General features: G+C 39.3%; 1 long non-coding RNA gene and 1 pseudogene across 2 annotated transcripts in view; one reads left to right on the top strand and one right to left on the bottom strand.

The window, feature by feature from the left end:
* The window catches only part of LOC117079375, a 28,452-nt gene extending 7,516 nt beyond the window's left edge, over positions 1 to 20,936 (top strand). The window contains exons 2-7 of one of the 2 annotated variants that reach the window (XR_004435400.1): positions 2,032 to 2,091; positions 5,146 to 5,255; positions 10,891 to 11,084; positions 15,135 to 15,305; positions 18,099 to 18,225; positions 20,703 to 20,936. This is a non-coding gene — a long non-coding RNA (uncharacterized LOC117079375). The remainder of the gene's footprint in view (positions 1 to 2,031; positions 2,092 to 5,145; positions 5,256 to 10,890; positions 11,085 to 15,134; positions 15,306 to 18,098; positions 18,226 to 20,702) is intronic. The other variant, XR_004435401.1, reaches the window with a different exon arrangement.
* On the bottom strand, positions 20,713 to 22,365 carry LOC117079373 (annotated as a pseudogene).
* Between the last annotated feature and the right edge of the window lie 3,958 nt (positions 22,366 to 26,323).

Here is a 26,323-nt window from a genome sequence, read left to right as displayed (position 1 = left end):
ATGCAGGGGAACCCATTTGGTGGACTAAAGGTTAGTCATTGGCATTAATGGATGGGGAAATGCTGGAATTAAGTGGTATTGGAGCCTGGGTAGGAGCAAGAGTTCATTGAGCAAAGGGAGCTTGTGCAGCAGAGAAGGCAGGGAAAGAGTTATGACTTTCCCAAATAAGAGAATGGTATGAGCAAAACCCTTAAAATGGTCTTTTCAATGTTTTATCAATAAAATCACAAACCATGGCTCTTAGTCCTAGAGTACTAAAATGTGGAGAAAAAAGCAAAATTCATACCACTAAAGATAATTTTAAAATAATGTCATCTGCTTATATTTCTTGAAGTTCATTAGGCAATTTCACACTGGAAACCAGTAGTGTCCAGAAATACTCCTCAATATTCTTTTTGTCTCATCTGTGGTCTCACACTCCGTAGTTACTTCCATACCTGTACTAAACAAGCAAACAAAAACAAATACACAAACAAATGTAAAGACAGAGAAACAATCCTGTCTGCTCAAGTAGGACTCTTTGCATTGCAAATAACTAAACCAACCCTTCCTCTCGCAAATAAAAGGTGATTAATTAGCTCACATAACTTATATAGTTGAGCCCTGCTGGATCCAGTGAGTTGAATTATTTCCTTCTGATATTGGCTTTGTGTTGGTTCCACTTTCAGGAGGCCTCTCTCTTTGATTGGCAAGATGGAGATGTGAGTGGTTCCAGGCTTCAGTGTCTTAGAGTCAGATTCAGAAGAGAAAGATCATCTTCCTCAGGCCCTTCAAAGACCCTGGAATCTTTCTGTTCCATCTGACTTATGCCACTTGTTTATTTCTGAATCACTGTGGACAAGCAGATATGTGCCAACCCCCAAGTCCAGATTTCAGCCCTACCCTAGACCACATGAAAGGGAACTGGGAGGATATACCTGCAGACAGTAATTGGGATGTATTTTTTCCTAAAGAAATGACACACATACAACCAATTCCACCACCACAGTCGGTCTGTACTCCCTATTTTCCATTTTGTCTTCACTGTATTCTCAATTAACTATCCTTTAATCCAAGATTTGTCTTGGAAAATCAGAACACTCCTGCTTGTCAGGGGAAGGGGAGAAGAGAAATGAACATATTCGTAAGATTGTTTTGACCTTATCACATAGATTGTTTCATTTCATTATTACAGTCAATTCTGAGGTAACAACATATCCCCACCCATGTAGATGATGGAACTAAGTTGTAGAGAGTAAAGCAAGAGACCTGGTTGAAATTAGTTACAAAAGAAAGCTTTGTGATATCATAGTGATGGTCAATAAAAAGAGAGAAGTTCTTCGAGACTTGATAATAGTGTGGTTACCTGCAACAGACCTGCTAGACACCCAGGCATAAAGAGAAAGTTGCTTATAAGGAGGAAAATTAGAGGTCACAGATGATCACAGAAGGAGAACGCTCCTTTTACCATGCCACACTATCAGAAAGTTTCCTTTATTGCTCTATTTCTCCGTCTCTACCATCTCTTACTTATAGCTTACTTATAGTAAGTTAAGATCTATTTTTTCTTCTGCTCTTTAAATATAACAATGATGAATTGACTTATCGATATATTTACATGTACATCTTTTCAAAACTCAAGAAATAGCAACAAATAAGTTAATAAAATCATCTAAAACCACCTCTATAAATATTAATAATTAATATTATATAGTATTCAAGATATCTATCTTAATATAGCCATGAGAATAAAAATTATATAACTATCTTATAATCTGTATGCTTTAAAATATTTCTGTTATGGACTATTTTTCATATTATTTAAAATACCTTTTCTAATTTATCAAAAGATAAAGGAATTGGACTGGCAGCAAAAGTATTTCTGAACTGCTTACAAATATTTCTTTACTACTTTGCTAGTTCTCTTTACCGTGCCTTTTTGGTTTACAGGATTTCATCAATTATTTTTGCTAAGAAGGGCTCCAGTTCAAGAATATCTCCCTGTGGCTTTGTATTTGATATACTTTTTGACTGTGCTTAATTTTCTTTTAGAATTGTGCAAACTTGGCTCAATTGTCTTCTGGCATAATTGGTGCTGCAGAGAACTTTGAGGTAAATTTGATTTTCCTCCTTATAAGCAACTTTCCCTTTATGACTGGATGGCTGCAGGTCTGTTGGATGTAACCACACTATGTATTGTCAAGTCTCTAAGAACTTTTGATTTCTTAAGAGCCCTTTATTGACAATTCCTATTATATCACGAAGCTTTCTTTTGTAACTAATTTCAATTTCCTGATATGTCTTATCTGTTTCTTGTTGTTCCTAATTTACATATTAGTTCTACAATGGTATTATTTTGTCAACTATCTCCTTTTCCATATTATTTTCTTATTTAGTCATATTTTAACTCTTAATTATTGAATCCATATTTTATATGGAATATGTATGTGAGTATAAATACACATAATGGCACATATATGATAGTTTATGTGTATGAGATATATATAAGAGATGTCCTTTGTATATGTGTTACATATAGAGATAGAAGAGAGAGCAGAAGAGTGCACAAGGACATGCGCCTCTGCTGAGATCTTGAAATCTGCTCTTTGAAGCCCCGCATTATATCTAGTTTCTTGCTTATTTGATAAATTTGATATTTTTGGCTGACACTTTTGTTGTTGTTGTTATTGTTGTTTATTGCATTAGGAAGGAAGCTTGTGCGGCCCAGATTTATTCCTCTATTTTACATGCAAGTTTTCAGAGTTAATTTTTACACTCACTTGCAACAATCATCTTAGTTCTCTTTCTTGGAAAAAGTATGTCCATGCTTTCATCTCTGTGATATATATTGTCATTTTCATCGTCATCACCATTATCATCAAACTGCATACATGTTTTAACTCCAACTGCCCTCAGATAACTTTTGTATGTAGGAACATAGAACCAAAGAAGGTAAGAAGGAAAAAAGATATTTAGTTAGTTCCTTCTAGTTTGTAGTTGAAGAAAATGGACCCAGAGAACTCAGTCATATTCACACAGCTGATTATTTTCTATAAGAGGTCTAGATTATGAATAAAGTCAACCTGGTAAAACAAAAAAAAAGAACAACTTTGGAACCAGATAGACAGGTTTAAATTCCAACTCTGCCACTTAAGCAAGCTGTGTAAACTTGAGTAAGTTATTTCATTTCTATTCATCTAATTTTTCCCATCTGTGAAACCCTCAGAGAGTTTTTAAAAAAGATCTAAAGGGATGATGAATGTAAAGTGTTCTGCACTGTGTCTCATGCATAAGGTCTTAATGAATGGTTGTAAGCATTATTTTTAAGCACATTTGCAGAGCCAATTAGTGTCTGTATCAATATGCTATTACAGTGAGAAAAACAACCCCAGCATACCATGGTTAAAATGGCAATCATTTATCTTTTTTTTGAACATATGAATCAGCTAGGAATTGGCTTATCCAGGAAGGGCTCAGCTAGGCTGTTCTGCTGACCTTGGTTGGGCTTATTGACTGTGTTTGGCTTGCTGAGGCTTGATTGATCTTGGCTGGGCTCAGCTGGGCTGTTCTGCTGTACTTGGATGAGTTCTCACATATGTATAGCCTTTTTGGGGGTTGGAAAAGCATGGCTGGGTCTAGTTGAGGATGGTACTGCACTGATGTATCTTTCATTCTCTCCTAAACCAAAGAACTAGTCCAGGCAGACAAATAAGAGGGTGAGCATATTCATGTGAGTCTCTTAAGGCCCAGGCTCCGATGTGGAACTCCTACCTCATTATATTAGCCAAAGCCAGTCTAAACAGCAGTCTTATGCTTAACACAGAACAAAAGGACAGAGAGTGGGAATACAGGTTGAGATAAATAATGCTATCACAAACACAATGTATTATAAAATCAAAAGAGACCTACAATACTGCAGAAACAGGGAAGTAAATTTGGGCATTAGAATCAAACTGGCCAAGATTTAAACCCCAGTTTAACCTCAAATAACCTCTGTGACTTTGCTCAAGTTATTAATTTTTACAAAAATAATTTTTAAAAATTATTAGAAAATTATTTTTAAAATTAGGAAAATTTTAAATTTAGGAAAATTTTAAAAATAATTTGGAAAAGTGAGAAAATTATTTTCCATGCAATATTGTGAGGTTCATAAATAATTTATCATATTATTGGCATATGATAGTTATTCAACATTTGGTAATTATTATTGGTATTTATCTCCTCCTTTCAGTCCACAGTCCAGTCCTGATGATGACATCAGGGTTTATAAATTAACATGAGATTTCTGACTATTCCAGGTAGTGAGAGGAAAGAGAGGCTGTAGAACACCAATAGTAAAAAGCTGTAGAATCTTGGTTTTATTGGGATTTATTAGGATTCTTTGCTTGAGATATACTGAAACTGTTTAAGCATTGCAATGAGCATGTCTTGCCCTTATCTCCTTTGTACTTTCATTAAGGTTGGTACAATAACTACAGGCTCTTGGGCACTAAAAAAACTGATGCTCTCTGATTATTTGAAGCAGTGAATTCAGCCTATGATGATCTGTGTTCCAAAAGGATAATTGGTAACTAAGCCAAGACAAAGAACTAGGGGAGCAATTGATAAATATAGTACCAGCTTTCACTGAGCTTATATTCCAGTGAGTATGACAGATAATAACTAAACACACAAAAAGAGCAGATTGCAATAAATGCACTGAAGAAAACAAAAGGGGTGACAGAAAGAAACTGGGAGAGGACTCTTTAGAGTGTTGAGATAGAAGGATAAGAAAAATCAAGGTGGAAGATATTCTAAACAGAAGGAACAGTAAGTGTAAGAATTTTGAGGTGATAAAATGTTTGACATGTTAAAAAAAGGAATAAAAATCAGTTTGGCTGTATATAATGATGAAAGGGGAAGCTGGAATTAGATGAAATTGAAGAGAGAGGCTGGACAAGCTTTGCAGGTTATCCAAATGAATTTGGGTTTTATCCTACGAGAAATGGGAAGCCATTGAGTCATTTGAAGCCTGGATGTGAAATACTCTGTTTTAGGATTTAAAGAAGATCATTTGGCTCCTGTGTAGCAGAAAGTGGGCTGAGATGTCTGTTATCAACTGGGTGGCACCACTATGTCCTGCTAAGGTTGGCAACCATATGTCTCAGAATCACCTTCCATGTTTAGATCTGGGCTACATTTTGCCAAGGAGAGGAACATCTGTGGAGTCTGGAAAGTGGAAGTAAATCAGAAGCTTTATTCTCTGGAGGTGGTGGCTGCCAGATGAACATGCACATGTGAGTATCAAAGCAGTTTCCTAGAAAATTGCTGAGAATTATTTGCTTCGTGGCTGCAGACTAAGACTGTTGGGGAGCTTCTCAGACATTCTGAGAATTGTAGCAACTTCCAGGCACATTTTGGAGAGCCAATACAGATTTTTAAACAATGAAGCTTCACAAGATTAAACAAATAGGCCTTCCAATGTCATTTTGTGGACACAGTTGCGAAGTACAGAGTTGGGGCTAGAAACCTGGTCTCCCTTATTCCCGATTCCACATTCATTCCACCATGCCAGAGAGAATGTAGCTGCATTATTTTATTTTAAGTGCTCAAATGTCACCCATGCCCGTGCTAAAATACTGGTCTGGAAAACAGACCAAACTCACAGGCCAGAGTCCTGTGATGTGGGTATATTATTCACTGATAGATTACCTGGGAAAACAAATAACTGAGTTGAAATTTATGATAAATAAACTATGAGTTACATCCCTAGCCACTGAGCCCTTGTCAAACAACATTTTATCCGCTAGGCAGCTTGATGTCTGCTAGCTAATGTCAATGGCATGGACGACTTCATGAGAAAGAAGGAGAAATGAGTGGGCGGTATAAATAACATGCATGAATTACTGGGTGCTCAATAGATCATGAAGAACAAGCCTTTGTGATATGTGGTGCCCCTCATCTGGAACCACGGGGCAGTCGTAAATGCCATAAATTGACAAATGACTGTAAAAATCCAAGCCAGGGCTTCAAGAAGCCAAACTCCTGAGCTTCAGCAGGTGGTGGTCAAATTTCAGAGTGACAGAGGGCAGCTCACTGTCCACTACATGAACTAATCACTGCTTCCTTCATTATACTTCCTACTCCAGCATCCCCAAAGTAACTGCTGTTTCATAGACAGTATTCACGTTCATTTCATTTTCTGTTTATGCTGTCCCCCTGCCTAAAATACTCTCTCCTGTCACTGCAACCAGAGACCTCTCATGCTTTAAGATTCAATTTAAGCATCACTTTTTCCAATAAGCTTTCACTCCTCACCCAGGTTAATATCTTAATCCGCACTTTCCTATTTTTTTGTGTGTACTATCTCACTGCACTTATAATACACTAATAAAATATTCTTATAGTTATCTTTATATTTTAGACTTCTCTGCTAGACTCTGAACTCCCCAAAGTCAAAGAACCTATTTTTTTTTCTTTCTAAATTCTTAGTACCTCGCATACCAACTATATACCAATGACTCTCAAGCTTTAGCATCCATTTGAATCACTCAGAGGGCTTCCTGGGCTGCATTCCTAAGTTTCTGATAGCTCTGTGGCAGGGCCCAACAATCTGTATTTCTAACAAGTCCCCAGGCAATGTTGATGCTGCTGGTCTGGGGACTAACTCTGAGAACCACAGCAATATACCATAGTTAGTTGTCACTTTACACACATATTGCATAAGTGGTTACAAGCTTAGGTTATGAAACCACCCAGAACCTAGGTTTAAATAATATGGCTCTTTGAGCTAGAGGATGCTGGACAAGTGACTTCAGCTCTCTGAGCCTCAGTCTCCTTCTCTAAATAATGTGTGCAATAAAAAAATACTAAAGTACTTCCCATGATGCTCCATGTAACATAAAGCTCCTGGAATTCTGAGCTGGAGGAAGAAATACTAGAAGGAAAAATGAGAAAAAAGGCAAAATACAACAGTCCAATAATCCCCAAATGAGGACCAGCCACTTAAACACAGAGCTCAGCAATGAGTTTAATTAAATACCACACACATTTACTTACTGAAGGATGCTATTTCCTTAACATAAACAGATAAGAGATCAGTGATGTATGACAGTCCCCAGGCTGCTGAGAAGAATCTGTTCTGAATTTTTTACATCAATCAAGAGATTCATATACACCACCTCTTCAGCAAATGGCTTGCAGAATTGAGTCCGTAGGTTTTCCACCAGGGCTCCCTACCAAAGCCCTCTCATTAATAGATAATCAGCTTCTGCTGATCTGCTCCTAGGCTCCCGTCCAGAGCAGCTGTTTCCCCCTGTGCTGTGATTAAAGCTCTGTTAAGATTAATGAAAACAGATTTGTGTTGCTCCTTTACTCATTAACCTTATTATAATGTTTTGTCCCCAAGAAACACAATTCTTACAAAAATATATTTGTAAAAGTTTGAAAACTTGTTTTAACCTAGGCTGCCTTGACAATTATCAGCAATTGAATGCAAAGTAGGTGACTTATTCAATCTTCAAATTACGGGTTTGATAGGAGGTGATTGTCCATTGTCCAACCAATGATTTTTCCTGAATGAAGAGATGGAAATTTCAGAAAATAATAGCATCAAACAGTTAAACTCTTGCTGTATAAAGTCAGGCACCATAACTTGTGTTCAATATTCTTTTTTTTTTTTCATTTGAACTTCACAACTCTAGTAGGTAGTGTCTATGAATATGCCTGTTTCATGGATAGAAATAGTGAGTCTCAAAAACTTCTCATGTCTTGCTGAAGTTTGTATAGCTGATAAATGGAAGACTTGAACTTTTATTCCAGGGATACAAAGCCTGTGCTCTAAAACCATGCCTCTTAAAGCGTAATTTGCACAGCACATATTTTAAAATGCAGCTTTGATTCAGAGGGTCTGGGATAGGGTTGAGATTTTGCATTTCTCACAACTCCCAGGTGAAGCCTATCGTCATCTCCAGAGAGTAGCTTTGGATACCACATCTTATACTTTACGGAAAAGTGGCTTTTCTCTTCCATTGGGTCAATAAACTCCATCTTCTTTCCTGATGATCAGAGCTTCCAAATTCTCTTTTGACTCCCAACTTGGATTTGATAAACATTATTGAATTATCTAATCCATGCAAAGCTTCCTTCTAGATCCTGGATGGGAGACACAAAAATCTTAAATTAAAACGTAATAATCATCTGTTATTCCGGAGTACTTAGAGTCCAGAAGAGACATACTTATACTTTCAATGATAGACTGAAAATCGTCTCTTGATTCTACATTAGATTTGAGTTACACTGAGATGAGTGAGGCTTTACTCTTTTTTTTTTTTTTTTCTGAGATAGGGTCTGGCTTTGTTGCACAGGCTGGAGTGCAGTGGTGTGAGCTCGGATCGCTACAATCCCCACCTCCCGAGTTCAAGCATTTCTCATGCCTCAGCCTCCTGAGTAGCTGGAATTACAGGCACCCACCACCACATTTGGCACATTTTTGTATTTTTAGTAGAAACAGAGTTTTGCCATGTTGGCCAAGCTGGTCTTGAACTCCTGACCTCAAGTGATCCATCTGCCTTGGCCTCTCAAAGTGTTGGGATTATAGGCAGGAGCCACCACACCTGGCTAATGGAGGATCCACTCTTAAAATAGCAAATAAGGCCTATGCAGTTGGACCAGTGTAGATCACAGGTCATCTGGAAAAGTCACCAAAGAGAGTATAGTGCTCACCTGAAGTCTTCCATAAGTTTTCACTGAGCCCATAGATCACAAATATTTTCTTCTCATGGATTCTCAGGGCGCTAGGCTTCTGCTCAGTAAGGGTCTTGCCAATGTTCCACAAGAGGTTCCTTCAGATTAGGACAGTGGTTCTCAACCTAGTACAAATTTTATCCCCCAGGGAATAGTTGACAATGTCTGGAGACATTTTTGGCTGTTATAACTTGGAGGGTCCTATTAGTATCTGGTGGAGAGAGGCCAGAGATGCTGCAACGCTCTTTTACAATGCATATTACAAGCTCTGCCTCGCCCACCTCCTGACCCCCTTACCCCTGCCAAAGTATTAAGAGTGTTATTAAATAAATCCTGCACTGCAGTCTTCCCTCTGGGTTGATAAGTCAAAAGGATCTGGAGCTGCAACAGGGATATCAGCAATTTAGGCATTTGTGCTCATTTGAAACTATTTCTACTGGAAGGCCAAAGTGAGCTCTCCAGTAATTTATCAGGTACTTTGACTTTCTGGGGCTACTTGGAGCTTCCCTAGCCAAAACTGAGCAATAATCTGTCAGAATTCTACTCCAAGAAGAGATTAAAACCCTGTGTAGGAAGTCGGGAAAGAGTTGAGAGTAGGATTAGAGTTGGGGTGGGGGACATCTGAGCTGAATCCTAGAGAACAAAGAAAGTTAGTATGAGTGGAAGGGGCACCCCGTATACAAAGGCCCAGGTTAACCTGACATGATTGAGAAACTGCAGGTGATTTAATATGACTGGAATAAAGGAATGGTGAGAAATAAGATGTGAATATTGCTGAGGATGGATCAGAAAGCTCTTCATGTCCAAGTAAAGATCTAAGGTTTTACCCTCAGACCAGTAGAAAGTCAACAAACACTTCAGTTATGCAAACTTCTGTTCTTTCTCTGCAAACCTACTAAGAAATCTAATACCTACCTATACTCTGGAAATATATCCCTGCCTGCTATCTCCAGTTTCTTCTTCAAGAATTATAGATCTTCCCTAGAACCTCTGCACAGCATGAACCACCCTCCCACCCCCACTTCACCCAATTGTGGGTTGCCTGCTTAGACTTAGAAGTATTATTTGTTTTGGATCTCAGTTTTTCTTTTCTTTTTTTTTTTTTTTTTTTTTTTTTTTTTGAGACGGAGTCTTGCACTGTCGCCCAGGCTGGAGTGCAGTGCCGGATCTCAGCTCACTGCAAGCTCCGCCTCCCGGGTTTACGCCATTCTCTCGCCTCAGCCTCCCGAGTAGCTGGGACTACAGGCGCCCGCCATCTCGCCGGCTAATTTTTGTATTTTTTTAGTAGAGACGGGGTTTCACCGTGTTAGCCAGGATGGTCTCGATCTCCTGACCTCGTGATCCGCCCGTCTCGGCCTCCCAAAGTGCTGGGATTACAGGCTTGAGCCACCGCGCCCGGCCCAGTTTTTCTTAATATCTCTCTGATTGCCTGTTTCTGTGCCTCCCTGGGCACTGTGCCTTTCCATACAGGTTGATCTCTGTCTCTACACCATCTCCTGAGGCATCCGTCATTCTCCTCAAACTTTGACCTGCTTCATCTGACTTATTGAACTTCAGCCAGCCAAATCTCCAACCCTCCCTAGGGTGACCAGATGTTCTAGTTTGCCTGAAACTGGCGATGTGCCAGGAAATGGGACTTTTGGTTTTAAAACTAGAACAGTCCAAGACTAACCAGGATGAGTTGGTCACTCTACTCCACATCCTACAACTTGCAACTAGCCAAGTTCACCTAGTTCTAAGGCCAGGAATATTTCCAGTTAATTCTTGCTTTTCCCGCAATGTTTAGTTCAGGAAATTCTGAGTTTGCAGATGGCCTGTAATCATCATCACCTCCCACCGCATCTCTTCTTCTCAAACTGGCGGTGCTACCAGGCAAAGCTATAATTAATTAACCACAAAAGCAAGGTGAGGATAATCATAAACAGCTTTAAACCCAGCCTGGGGCAATCAGGTGTCAGTGGTTCAGAAAGATATGTAGCAGTGTGCAGATTGTGAGAACATTTCCCTAAATGCATTTCTAAAATGCTGGGGTTTTTTTCTCTGTCTTGTCCTTTATTTTTTACTTAGAAATAATGTGTAAGTCTCAGCATCACTTTCAGCCTTGTTATATTGTTCCAACGCCTACAGCTATTTGTACTGCATCTGCTCCATTGCAGCTAAACTTTGTTTACGTACTTCAATTTTCAGATGAGTCAGCCTCAGGCAGATTTGTTCTGTTACCTGAATTTCCAGCCCTGTCGTGTGCCATTTCTGGGAATACATGGAGTCTGACCCAGCAGTGGGCACAGAAACATGCAGGTGCAGAAATACTAAAGACGAAAAGCTCACTGTAGCTTTGCAACAGCTAGAAGATATTGAACTGAAATATGAAATGCATTAAGGTAACAAATTTGAAAATGCTCATTTCATTCCTATGCCCTTTACCTCCCAGGTATTTTCTCATTGACCTTGGGCCATTTGAAGCAAGCTGATTCCAGGCATACTTGCAAAAAAAAGCCCCATAATAAAGTATGTGTGAAAATGGTTGTAGCTTTGGCCAGCACATGGGAAGCAGATGTTTTCCAAGAGAATTGATGGCATCGCAGGCCCATCACAATCTGGCCACAATCTGCCTTCCCAGATGCATCAGCCCGCACCCCCATACTTGTTATACTCAGCCACACAAAATGATTCTCCTAATTCCATTATGCCTTTTCATGCCTCCATTCTTCTTTGCATTTGCTGTTTTCATAGTTCAGAATCCTCTATGATCTCCTTTTTTCTCATGCCCATTGATTTTTTAGGATCTCGTTCAAATGTCTTCCCTAAAGGCTTTCTGAAATCCAGCAAGCAATTATTTATTCAGGCCTCTTTGCTTTCTTACCATGTTGAACATGATTCTGTCTATCAGGCCCCAGCAGAGCCTTTAGCCCTGGAATCTGTGCCATCTGGGTATGTCTGGGAGCTCCTAGAGTTAGGAGGATACATCAATAAATGGAAGTATTACATGGTGGTGAGTCTGTGGTCCCGCCTACTCAGGAGGCTGAGGTGGGAGGATGGCTTAAGCCCAGGAGTTCAAAGCTGCAGTAACATACGACCACATCACTGCACTTCAGCCTGGGCAAAAGAGTGAGACCCTATCTCTAAATAGTAGTAGTAGTAGTAGTAGTAGTAGTAGTAGTAGTAGTAGTAGCAGCAGTAGTAGTAGTAAGGAAGTATTAGCATAAGGAACCTGAAGCTCTATGTGAAAGGGTAAGTATTGCTACTCTGGGACTGACAGCTGACTCAGTATCTAAGATGCCTTGGAAGCTGGAAATGTTTCCCCCTTTAACCTAAAAGTCAGTTGAGGTAGCTTATATTTTTACTTCCCCAGCACTCTTTCCCATGCCTCTTCTTCCAGTATCAGATAGAACTTGTCCCTGCCACAGTAGTAGTCATGGCCAGAGAGGCTTGGCCAAGCACAGAACTCCTTTCTTGGCAAACAGTTATTGGTACAGCGGATGGCCCATGACCCAAATACTCCATCAGAATTTTTCTCTGGGAGTGATACGTAAACAGTAGGAGGAGACACTGAAGAGGCTGGTTCAGAGTGTGAAAAAAGAAGTTAAAGGCTCAAACCAACTAATGCTGCAGAAGTTAAAAGCTGTTGCCATGGTAATAATGACAGGAACAGAAAGAAGACAAGGAACAAGTTCCTTTTCCCCAAAATTCTGTCTTTCTATCTCCCTGGAGTGCCCCTCTGGCAGAACCTAACAGGAAGCCAGATGGCAAAGAGAGCATTTAGTTTGCAGAGTTCTAGCTCTGAGCAACTTTTATGCGCCATATTCTGAACTACAAGTCAGGCATAGATATTGACTGCTATCCTCAAGATTCTCATAATCTAATAGAGGAGATAAACGATAAAGATAGAATGTAAGTACAATCTGTATAAGGGCCTAGTGTAGTGGGAACACAGTCCTGGGGCCCCTAGCCCAGGCTGAGCCAGGGGGCTCAGATAGGGAATTTCTAAAGTAATCTACATTAGAGATTAGAGGAAGTTTCACCAAAGTGGATGGTGGGAATAAAGATAAGAAGAAAGAACTGAGACTTTTGGATCTCAAATTTGACTGCATTTGAGAAGCTTATAAAAACCTCAATGCCCAGGTCTCTTCCTAGACTAATGATATAAGATTCTCTTGAGGTCGGATCCAGTATTTTAAAAAAATATTCCAAATGATTCCAATGGGCATCAAATATTTGAAAAATATAAAGCTGACTGAGCTTGAGGACAAATTGCATATATGGTGAAGAAGAGGAAAGAGAGTTCAAGATCTCTCTCTAGTTTCTGGCCTAAGCAACCCTGTAGAGAGCAGATGGTGAGATAAATGTTTCTAGTATAATCATATGTTGTTTTGTCATTTCCAAGGTGCCCTGTACATGTGTTATGTAAATAGAAGCTACTTAATAAATTTTACTGGATACATTACTTCCTTTGATCAGAGGGGAAGGCATAATAAGCAGGGTTTTAGACAGATATGGCAAGTGCTACCAGCAAGTTCTTAGTAAAGGTTTGAAAGAAAATCAGTAGTGATGTGATGGCTGCAAGTGACGAATCTAATGTGTATGGGTAGCGGACAGAAGTAAGAAGCACACCTGCATTAAACATCCTCAAACACCCTTTCAGCAGGGCAATTTTCAACCAGAGCTAATGCTTTTCAATTGGAACTAATACTAATGCTTAAATATGATACTTAAAATAATTATTTATAAAAATCATTAAAAATAAGCTAGGCTCTTGTGTGTTAATTATTACGGCCATTCACCAGCTATTTCCAGATCTGCCTCTTACCAGGCACATGGTAGAAGTATGATTCCTGGCCCCTTTATGTTTTCAAGGGTTATATGACTAGTTCTATCAAACAACTTGATCTCAAATTCCTGGCCTCAAAATATCTTCCTGCCTTGGCCTCTCAAAGTGCTGGGATTCCAGGCATGAGCCACCATACCTGGTATGTTCAATTACTTGAAAGTGGAAGTGACTCTAGGCGACAGCATTCAATTGCCAAACGCTTACTAAATTAATTATAAGATTCTTCAGGGCTCTTATATCTCTCTGGCAGAATAACCAACAAAATCAAAGATGGTGGCTTCTGCATCAACCTGCTTTCTTAAGCAACTATAGTATGTCCAACTTCTGAGGGCCATGAGCTAAAAGTAAATCCTTTAACAACCAGGTTGATCTGAAATTAACCAGCAACCAGGTTGTTTGTTATGGCAGCATAAGAGCCAATCCTGATTGATACACACTTTAACTCAGGAAGATTTCTCCTTCTAACTCCCTGGTCCTTATTTTCTATGCTTACTCAATGAGAGATGCCATGTCTGTCCTTAGGATGCCTCTTTTACATTGTACAGCTTCATGGATCTTCAGATGCATTTTACTTCTGTCTCCAATTAGAATACAGACTCCTTCAGGGCAAGAACTGATCCCAAATAAATTACATAACGTCTCTGAGCCACAGTTTCTTAACCGGTTAAATTGAAATATTTAAAAATTCCTCATAGCTATTCAGGAGCGTTAAGATGGGCACACATAGAATATCAACCACAGAACCTAATAGAAAATAAACAATCAAAAATTACTGTCTAATTTACTTTCCTTCCATTCATCTTTGCAGTCCCCACAAAATTTAGCACATTGCTAGCTCAAAAATTATAGTTATGCACTGAATACCTACTATGTGCCAAACCCTAACTAGATATTATTTTAACCCTTATTAAATATGTATTATTATACTTAACTCTGTTTCCATTTTTATGGGCAAGAATATTGAGCCTCAAAGAGATTAAATGTAATAAATAACTTGCTCAAATGGAAAGAGCTAGTATTCAAATATGTTGTATCTTCAAAGCCTCTGCTTGTTCTCCCACAAAGCACACTGCTTCGTTTAGTTGTTATATAGGAATCAATGTGGTTTGAGACCACAAAAGTGATACACTTTATCTATCTACTTACGTATTGTCATAATATTCCTCATTTCTAAGAAGCTATTGAATGTAAGATCCATTATTAATTTATTTTTCAAAAGGAAACACTAACATCAAATGTAGATATGGATTTTTAAGTTTATCTGAATTTCAGAAATTTGAGATGAAAGGAAAAAATAGGGTAGTTAGAACTGATTAAATATCTTGATATAAATAGAGATAAGGTGAGGCACTATATCAAAATGACACTTTATTTACATGTTAATGCCTGAAATACTCAAAACAATGCTGACAAAAGGTGTCACTGTTCCCAGTTACAGTTGGAAAAATAGAGACATAAGAGGACCTGAGGAGAGGCAGTCCCAGCAGGCATGTCAACTCTGTCTTTATATGTTAGGCGAAGTTGGTGCCTATTTGTGCAGAGTAATTTGGGATTTCAGAGTTACTAGTCAGTCTCTTTAAAACACTTTCTCATCTGCCTTTAGATGAAATCAACTATGAGATAGTTCCTGAAATTGTATGATTTACTGTCCTGAGTACAGCAGGGTAGAAGTTCCCCAGCGAAATGTGCATGCAGAGCAAGGGAAGGAGTGTCTCTTCCTCACCTTCCTCGCCCAGACACCCACCACTGTGCCAAGCAAAGTGCTGTCACTGTGGTGTGTACAGAGCTCTGCAAGGTAAGATACAGGTTGGCTTGGGGAGTGCCAGGGATAGCAGTTTCCTGAGCCTCACAAGAGAAGAAACTCAAGTGGGGCATGGTGGCTCATACTTGTAATCCTAGCACTTTGGGAGGCCAAGGCAGGCAGATCACTTGAGGTGAGGAGTTCGAAACCAACCTGGCCAACATGGTGAAACCCTATCTCTACTAAAAATACAAAAAAAAGAAAAAAAAAAATTAACAAGGCATGGTGGCAGGCACCTGTAATCCAGCTACTCAGGAGGTTGAGGCGGGAGAATCGCTTGAACCAGGGAGATGGAGGTTGCAGTGAGCCAAGATCATTCCACTGCATGCCAGCCTGGACAACAGAGCAAGACTCTGTCAAGAAAGAAAGAAAAGAGAGAGAGAGAGAAAAGAAAGGAAGGAAGGAAGGAAGGAAGGAAGGAAGGAAGAAGGAAGGAAGGAAGGAACTCTGGGTTTTATAAAAGGAAATTGAAGCTACACACAATTTGGCACCAGGGAACTGAAAAGATCAAAGACCCTGGATGCCAAGAATTTGATGATATCAAGGGGCTGTGCTAATAAAATGCTTCAACACAGAGCAAGGACCTTTGCAAGTTAGGGGTGTACTATCTGCCCCATTCCTTTCCAAGACGTTCTAATGATGTCCTGTGCTAGAAATGTCTATGAACTAAACAGAGGGAAGCTTTCCAGCTGACATAAGACAGTCTTACCTGGCGATAAAGTTTTTAAGCTCAACCATTTTAACTTCTGAGAAATTAATTAATGAAGCTCATGTCAGCCGAGCCACAAGCTCAATTGTCTACAAGGCATATGGGTCTGTTTTTAACTGGCTGCATGGAATAAAACTGCTTTCCAAGTGATGATTAGCTAACGTAATGATTAGCTAATTTAATGTAGTGATGATTAGCTAATGAACTCATTGCTGCCACTTACTTGTCCAAAGTCCTGCTGGATACAGCCAAGAATCTCCTAAAGGATATGCTAGCCACACAGTTTACCAGAATGACTGAAATATATCTCCAGTTTAGACTCAATCAACTTGGAAGCCTGTACCTGAGTGCATCTGATCTATTCCTTAGGGGATTATTTTTACTGCTTTGCCCTTTTACTGAACTGTCTTTGTGGTAGACCATCAAACTCTATTGAGGGTGGCTATAAGAAGACATAGCTCACAGTACTCCTTCCTGAGTCTACTGAGAGGGTGTTGTTGAGCACATCAATCATTACATCACGTACTGTATTCTTCTGAGGATCCTGGGGAGAAATTTCTGTCTGCTCCCAGCAATAAGAATAGAACAAATCTATTTATATCTTATAAATACTGTGAACTAAGTAACAGGCAGAGTTTTTAAAATTTCCTTTTAGTTGCCAATTCTTATAAAATAACTTTTGGAACGTAATAAGTATTTATGATATGCATATTTAGTCTCATCCTTGCTATTCTTAGGTCCTGCCTTATTTCTCTTTATTCTTTTGTCCCTAATTTTAATCTATTATATCTTGCTCTGTATTATGCAAGTTACCTTAAATCTCTTTTGCAACAAAATGGGGGTTCTTAAATAGATTTATCATGTTGGGCTGATGCTGGTATTCTAATTAGATCCATTCCTTCTTCTTTAAAGTGTTTTTTATTGTGTGTATGTGTGTGTGTGTGTGTGTGTGTTTTTTACAAAATTCTTTCATTTAAATGAAAATAATTCTGGACAGGACTGTGTGAGATAACATATTAAGCTGTCATCAGATACTTATACCTCATTTTTCTATTATTTGAAGAAAGAGATATCTGGTTGGGACTTTATTTATGTAAAACTGAATGAGGGGGAGAAAATAGAAAACAAATGTCTTTATAACAAAACAGAGTAACAACATTCAAGGTCTATCGGATCAGAATAATAGGATAACACCAAGAAATTAGAAGTTAATTGAGTCATATGCCATGCCCTTCATTTTAGTCCAAATAACCAGTTGTCCAAATTGAGAATGAGAGAGCGTCATTTAACCAGAGTTCAGATGGAAAAAGAGATCTAAGAAATTTGGACGATTACTAGTTAACTATATGAGTCAAATTTGTCATCACTAATTATAATGCTTTGAAGTCTTAAGCAGGAGTCATAGAAGACCCATACCAAGTTCACGGTAAGGTAACGATCTTAGGGTAAATTCGGCATTGATTGATGCACATCTGGAAAAAGGAACTAGTTCAGGATAACTTTTTTTCTTTTTAAGATGGAGCTTTGCTCTGTCACCAGGCTGGAGTGCAGTGGTGTGATCTCAGCTCACTCCCACCTCCACCTCCCAGGTTTAAGCAATTCTACTGTCTCAGCCTTCTGAGTAGCTGGGACTACAGGTGCGTGCCACCATGCCCAGCTTTTTTTTTTTTTTTTTTTTTTGGAAGCCGGGGTTTCACGTTGGCCAGGATAGTCTCAATCTCTTGACCTCATGATCCGCCCACCTTGGCCTCTCAAAGTACTGGGATTACAGGTGTGAGCCACCATGCTGGGACCAGGATAACATTTTAAGAGGAACATTAACTATCTGGAATTTGGGACAATGGTAATACATATGTTAAAAATACTGGAAACTAGGCCATGTGGAGAATTATTTAAAGCATCATGTTGCAATACGGTCAGATAGAACATGGTTTTGGAGTTAAACCCACCTGAGTTCAAGTATTTGTTACCACTTGCTAGCAACTTGAATTAAGTTACTTCTATCTGACTCTGTATATATAGTGTGAATGTATTTAACAAATTACTTTTCTTCTTAGGAGGAAGGAGCAAGACACAGAAGACACAAAGATCCATATAGAATCATAAGAAAGTAAAGAAGGAAATAATTTAAGAGACTACACACAGCCTAAAAGTAAAGAAACATCTAAAAATTATATTAAAAAGGTAGTAGAAAGTATAATCTGTGTGAAATTAAATTCAAAATGTATATACAAAGTGAGCTAACTGTGTTTCAGAAAACAGATTTGGGTGGTCAGTATGTCATACATATACACGACATTTTTATCATCTTAAGAAAAAACTAGACTATCACATTTATAATTGAGTCAAAAGCAGAAATTTATTATCACAGCGACTTGCAGAATTAACCATTGTAGGCATAGTGAAATGGAAAGGAGTTGAGTTCAAATCCACACACTGTAACTGACTAGTTATGTGACCTTAGGCAAGATTAACTCCATTTAACTTCACTTTTTTCAAATGTAAAATAGGAAATATAGAAGTTGATCCTTGCCTAGCTTACAGGATTGACACATAACTTCACGTAAAATTATATTTGTGTTTTGTAAAGTATAATATCCTATAAAACTTTTATTTTCATCATGACTGGTATGATTAAATATGAAATTACATAGTAATCAAAGGGATTGTAAGTGTGGATGGGCCTCAGCATTGTTCTCACACTCCCAGAGGAAAGCCCTTGTCTTCAACAGGCATGTATTAACAGTAGAAATCACAGAACGAGAGAGAGCTATAAGTGCCGAGAAGATTCCATTTTCAACCCTTGGCAGTTAATATAGGAATGACTCTTAGAATGCTGCATTTACTTGGAAATAGGTAGAGAGAAAGAGAGAGAGAGATAATAGATGATAGATAAGTAGAGAGATAAATAGATTAGATGGATACCAGATAGCTGATAGATAGATGATAGATAGGTTATTGATAGGTGTATTAATACATTTTCATGTTGCTACAAAGACATACCTGAGACTGGGTAATTTATACAGAAAAAAGGTTTAATTAAGTCACAGTTCCACATGGCTGGGGATGCCTCAGCAAACTTGCAATCATGGCGAAGGTGAAGCAGGGGAAGCAGGCATGTCTACATGGCCTGTAGGTGAAAGACAGCATGTGAGAGCACAGGAAAAACTACCACCCATAGAACCATTAGATCTCAAGAGAATTCACTCACTCTTATGAAAACAGCATGGGGGAAACTGCCCCCATAATCCTATTGCTTCCCTCTCTCGGCACATAGGGATTACAGGTCTCTCTCTCCACGTGTGGGGATTACAATTCGAGATGGAGATTTGGGTGGGGACACAGAGCCAAACCACATCAGTAGATAGATAAATAGATGAGATAGTAGATAGATAGAAGACAAATGATATAGGTAGATAGATGAGATAGTAAATAGAAGACAAATGATAGGTAGATAGATGATAGATACCTATAGATAGGTAGGTAAATAGATTAGATAGACATATAAACAGATGATAGATGTTAGGTTGATAGATAAATAGATTAGATAAATACATAGATTATAAATAGGTAGAAGACAGATGATATTAGTGTGATAGGTGTATTAGTCCATTTTCACATTGCTACAAAGGCATACCCAAGACTGGGTAATTTATAAAGAAAAGAGGTTTAATTAAGTCACAGTTCCACATGGAAGTTCCACATAAGTAGATAAATGGTGGCTAGTTAGATACATGATAGCTAGTTCGATAGGTAAGACTTTGGGGGTGAGATAACTGACAGGTGCATTCCTATTAACTGGAAAGCTTTTGTTTTTATGGATAGAAGAATGCAGTGAGGCTTTCATTTTGAAAGTACATGTTATAATAACGCAATATTTTATATAAAGGAAGTGAGCAATTTGGATGTCCATGCTTTAAACAGGGTGGGGAGAGAATCTAAAGCAGTGGCTGGATCAGAAAGTAACTTGCAACAGCTGAATATTTGATGTTATTTGATAGTTTGTGGTAAGAAAGAAAAAGAAAAGAAATGACCCTTCTCCAAAGATGTCCACTTAATCCCCAGAAATTGAATATGGCATATATGGCAAAAAGGGATTTAGGGTTGCAGGGAGAAATAAGGTTGCTAATCAACTGATCTGAACATAAGAAGATTAACTGGGATTATCTGGGTGGGTCCCATGGAACCTCAAGGATTCCACTCTGTAAGAGGAAGAAGGATCACACAGAAGGAGATGCAAGGTGAAAAGGACTTGACCTTGTGACTAGCTTTGAAGATGACTAGAGGAGGCTGTGAGTCAAGGAAATACAGGTAGCCCCTAGAAGCTGGGAAGTGCCTTCACACTACAGCCAGGAAGCAAAAAGGGACTTCAGTTCCACAGCCACAAGGAGCTGAATTCTGCCAACCGGAATGAGCAAGAACATGGATTCTCCCCTCAAGCCTCCAGAAAAGAATGCAGCCTACAATCAGCACTTTAAGTCCCATGCAACCTATAACAGATTTCTGACCTACAGAGCTTTAATGTCATAAATATGTGTTGTTTTAAGTCATGAAGTTTGTGGTAGCTTTTTATGACAGTAATTGAAAACTAATACCTGGTCTTTTTAGCAGAATAACGAACACCCAGTAATGTGTCATTCATGCATATCTTTTTTTTTTAGGAGGCGGGACAAAACTCCAGAGTTTAATTTTCCAGCTTGACTGACTTGGAAGTGTTCCTGTCAATATAAAAGAACTTGTTGGTGGCGATGGAGAACATGAAACTGGCTCTGCGGCTGCACTTTCAGCTCATGGCCCGGTCGTGATCCTGCTGCAGGTTCTGCTGCAGGCTGTCGGCAGCCTTCTTGCTGAGGGCCATGTTGGGCCTTGCAATAGTGCTGGGGGTGGGGAGACGGCCGAACAAAGGAGCATGTTTGTCTGTTTGTTTGTTTGTTTGTTTGTTTGTTTTGAGACGGAGTCTGGCTCTTTCACCCAGGCTGGAGTGCAGTGGCGTGATCTCGGCTCACTGCAACCTCTGCCTTCCTGATTAAAGCGATTCTCCCACCTCAGCCTCCCGAGTAGCTGGACTAACAGGCACCTGCCACCACGCCCAGCTAATTTTTGTATTTTTAGTAGAGACATGGTTTCACCACGTTGGCCAGGGTGGTCTGGAACTCCTAACCTCGTGATCCACCAGCCGGGACAGATTTTTGAAGCCATCCGTAAGTTTGAGAAATTTCAGTTTCTGTTCCTTGTTCTCAAAACCAGCCATATCCCACTGGCCAAACTGGTTCCCATCCACTTCCTGGTTTCAGAAGCTTCCGTTTTGCCTGACTGGTGATCGACCTCTTCTTGCAAGTCCTTTCGCCTCACCTGGTCTATGTGAACCTAGTCCATGTTGCCTTTCTTTTCCAACACCACCTCTAAGTCTGTGTCTGTTTCCTTCTTCCAAGGGTCTCCTGCCACCCCACTCTCTTTCCACTTATTTTTTTTTTTTCTTCCTTTTCAGAGCCGGCTCCTCAGTGACCTTATTCTGGGACTTCATCTTTTTCTTCGCGGGGGCCTTAGGGCCATCTCCTATGGGGATGTATTCCGGAGCCTCAACTTTGACTGGTTTCTTTTTACTTCCTTTACAGGGGCTGCTCTCCAAGGACCTGGCGGGCTTGGAGTGGCCTGGGAGGGCGTCTCCCTCCTGGCGGAATTTTTTTTTTTCTTCTCCACCTTCCCGCTGTGTTCCCTGGGGTTCTTCTGCTTCTGTTTCTGCACCAAGGCTGCCTGTTCCTCACCCTCTTTCCCCACTGAGCGAGTGTCCTCAGCAACCCGGCCTCGCAGAACCAAGGGTCCTGGACTGAGAAGGCTGTGGGGTCCTCGGCCCCCTTTTTTTTTGCCTTCTTGTGCTTTTTGAGTTTCTTTCCAACTCTGGTTTCCTCCTCACCCTATCTAAGGTCTGGGGAGGTTCTCACCCCAGAGGCATGGGACATGGCCTGAGGTTACTTCTTTTTCGTTTCCCCACTGAGGAACTCCAAGTGGCCAAGCACCTGCTTCCTGGGGCTGGGTGACTTCTCTGTCCATCTGGCACACAGCATGGTCTCAGGTTCCACGTGCTTCTCACAAAGAGTGCTGACACCTTCTTTTTCTCCTTTTTCTTCACTAGAACATCTCAGGTGCATGCCCATGGACTACACTCTTAGAAGGGGATGTGGCTTTTATAGGAGAAACATCAGCAAAGTAATCATCATTGTTTAAAATTGAGTATTGAGTCTCTGGTTCTTTGACCATTTTCTTCTTCTTTTTCTTCTCTGGGAGCCCAAGGCCCAGGTCTACTTTGCGTGTCTTGGTGATCATCCTAGTGGGCCAAACTTCCCCGTCCCCCTTCATGCATATCTTAAAGACTATTCGAAAACAAAATGTTTATTGTGTTACTCAGTTTTTATAGGAATGGGTGTTCATTCAGCTTCCAGACATTCCTAAGACAAAAGCACTACCTGTTAAGTGTGGCTAAGGGGGCAACTGAAACCTGGGATGCATATATTTCAGAATAGCACAAAGACAACCAAAAGAGGGATAGATCTTAGGAGAAGCACTGGAAGAAAGTATCTCAAGAAGATGCATCGTTTGCCACAAAGAAGTGGATGTAAGAACATGGGCAAAAGTAGGGGAAAACAGGGTATTTTTGGCAGTGTCACTCACGTGGGCAAAGAAATCAAGTGTAAGCAGAGTATAAGGCTAACCAATTATCTCTAGACATGAGATATTTGTGGAATATTAGATGTAAGACAGAAGGAAAATTATTGAAAACCACGAAGGCAAACTTATGAACTTTCTATTTAAAAACACAATTGGAAGGCAGTTGTTAATTGTGGGCATTTATTGTAAAAGCAGTGGTGGTATTGATAGGAATAATAAAACTAACGTTAAGGGAAAATGATGACATGTAACACTGAGTACTTACTGTTTGTCATAGTATACATGCTGTATTTACCCATGTAATCCTTTCAACAGCTATTGAAAGGTTAACTTCTATTATCACCCTTTTTCACATTGAGCAAAACTGAGACAAAGATAAAGTAACTGCCCCAAATCAAAAGGTAAATAAATGGTAGAACAGGAATTTGAACCCAGATCCTCTATTTCAGGAATGCATAATCTTACCCACTACATCATAATACTGCATTGAATATCAACTCCACTAGATACTAGCCTGGGCACTTGGCACATATTAAATAATGTCTCACTAATCCTTTTTTTCTAAATTAGAAAACTGAGGCTAAGAGTGGTTAAGCTGTCCAATATTTTTCAGATGAAAAAGATGGAATTCCAAGTCTGTAATCGTGACAGAGTACCTATTATTGTACTTGCCCAAGTTGATCTGGTCTCATTTGATCTTCCCACCTTGGCCTCCCAAAGTACTGGGATTATAGGCATGAGTCACCACACCTGGCCTATTAAAAAAAAAAAAAAAACTTAATACAAAGAACTCCAGGAAATGAAAAAGGGGACAACATCAGATGTGACACAAAGAAAAAAAAAATGGCAAATGGTAGATTTAAAAACCAAAAGGCAAGCCAAAACTGGAAGTATATATTCGTGTAACATATATCTGGCATTCAGCTTATAATAAGAATACAAAAATAGTCCCTACATTTAAAAATGAAAAAAGCAACCAAATAAAAATGGATAAAATACTTGAGTAGGCACTTTAATAAAAATATACAAATGGACAATAAACATACGAAAAATTATTCAACATCATTGGTTATTTGGGAAATGCAAATTAAATGTAGTGAGTAATACTTCACACCTGCTTGAATAGCTAAAATTTAAATTATTTACAAAACCAAATAATGAGGATGTAGAGCAACTGAAACCCTCATCTGTTGTTCATGAGAATATAAAATGGTTTGACAGTTTTAATATAGTTAAATATATATCTAGCCTATGACCCAGAAATTTCACCCCTAATTATTTACCCGTGTGAGCTAATATATTTATTCACACACTTGTAAAAGAATATTCAGAGAAGCTTTACTTAAATTAGCCAACAATTGGAAACAGTCCAAATATTCATCAGTAGGATAATATAATGTACTATTGATATACCCAACAGCACAGATAATCTCAAAAACAATGATAAGAGAAAGAAGCTGCTAAGTTCTTTCTCTTATCACTGTCCCCCAAAGTGTCCCCCAAAGTTCATGTGTTAGAAACTTAATCCTCAGTGCAGCAGTGTTGAGAGGAGACACCTATAAGAGATGATTAGGTCATGAGAGCCATACCCTCAAGAGTGGATTAATAGGTTAGTTATCTTGGGAGTAGGTTTCTGATAAAAGGATGTTTGGCCTCCTTCCCCTCTTTCACATTCTCGGCTTGCTTGCCCTTCTGTCTTGCTTCAAAGGATGATGCCGCAATGAGGCACTTGCAAGCCTCATGACCTTGGACTTCCCAGAATCTAGAATACCAAGAAATGAATCTCTGTTCTTTATAGATTACTTAGTTTCATGTATTCTGTTATAGCAACACAAAATGAACTAAGACAAAAGCCATACATGAAAAAGTACATACTGTATGGTTTGATTCATGTGAATTTCAAGAAAAGACAAAACTAATAGAAATTAGAAGAGTTGTTGACTGAGGGGTAGATTGACTGATAAGGGCCATGAAGGACCACTTTTGTGTGATTGAAATGTTCTTGACAGTATCTTGACTAGGGTGTTGGATACAAGGCAAATACATTTGAAAATTCAGATTGAATGTCACGCTTATCATCTATGACTATCATTGTGTGTAAATTTTTCCTCAATCACAAAATACTGCTCACTCTAGCCCTAAGCTAATGCTAAGTTTACAACACTACAATGGTTACCTATTTGTAAGGCAACTAATATGCATCAGTCACTGTGTACAGTGTAGGAGTAGAAGGGTGATCAACAACTCAAAGACATACAAAGCACGCAAAAGCACACATGACCTTCTGGTGGGCTTTGCCCTTAGTTACTAATTTCATGGAACTCACATTCTAGTGCAGGAAACAGAGAACCAAATAATTTAAAATTACCACTCTGATAAGTTACAGGGAGTGTTATTTTGTATTGTAAAAACATATAATACTGGGAATTTAATCAGGGTAACAGCAAAGATTGCCTCAAAAAAGTGACAATTCAGTGGGCATAACCCTTGAGGAAAGAAATCTTTTTTGTTGTTGCAGGGATGTTATCATTGTTTATCATGATTGTTATTTATCAGGAAAACTACCAAATTGGAAGAGCGATACAACAAGATAGATACTTACTTCTCTGAGATAGGTAGATATCTGTCCAGCCAGAGAGAACTTGCCTACTCAAGATCCCTTTAAATGCTATGATTTGGATGTTTTTATTATACAATGTAGTGAAATGAATTTTTGTAACCCTACATTCATATTCCAACTCTATTATTAAATTCTAGCTCTAAAAAAAAAAAAAAGAGATTTAGACAGTAAATCTTCGCAGTATCACATAGTTTGCAATTGCCTGGGTTGGATTGCCTGGGTCAACTCAAGTTTTTATTTAGAGTTGAGTGTGTTGTTTATTCCATGGTCGAGTAAGTGTAAGTGTGTTGTCTCTAAGAGGCAGGGAGATACGTTTGTAGAACATAGTCAGCTCTGCCCAGATTCCCTCTGAAGCCACTTACCCGTTTTGTGCACTTAGGCATCAGTTTTGGTGTGTTTTGCTTCTACTGACTTGCATCTGCAGCTTCCTTCAGAGTGCTGCCTACAGACCACTTCAGCCTCCTGGGTTGTAGGCAAGGAAAGCTCAAAGCGTCCGGGAGTTTCCTCCTCACCCACCCACCACACACACAGTCCACTGCCAACGACTGACTTTGTGGGAGTATAAAGCTCAGCTGTGTTGCCTCCAGGCTGGAGAAACTTTGATGTATAATTTATGCCATAGAGCGCCCTGTAGGATTGGGCTGGGGCTGGTACTTTGCTAGAAATTGCACCCTTCCCAGTCTTTCCTTCCCCGTTCCTTATCAGTTTCTCTTGGGAGCTCTTTTTAAATAAATCACTGGTACATGAATCTCCATGTCAAGGACTGCTTCTAGTGAACCCAGTCTAAGACAGCAGGTCAGAGCTCACCTCCCAGATGAGAACTGCCTCTGATTCACTTAGCTCTGAGACACGAAGAAGCTAACCATGTACAAACCTCTCAGTTCTGGCAGAGCAGGAATCAGGGTATGTGCTATTTAGCAGATGAACAACTATGTTCATTGATTGTTAAAATTCCCAGATGATCTTCAAGGGAAATTATCTGGTGGACCATTTACA

This window comes from Trachypithecus francoisi, unplaced genomic scaffold (assembly GCF_009764315.1).
Source record: "Trachypithecus francoisi isolate TF-2019V2 unplaced genomic scaffold, Tfra_2.0 Lachesis_group7, whole genome shotgun sequence".
Lineage (NCBI taxonomy): Eukaryota > Metazoa > Chordata > Mammalia > Primates > Cercopithecidae > Trachypithecus > Trachypithecus francoisi.
This window is presented reverse-complemented; position numbering and strand designations above follow the sequence as displayed.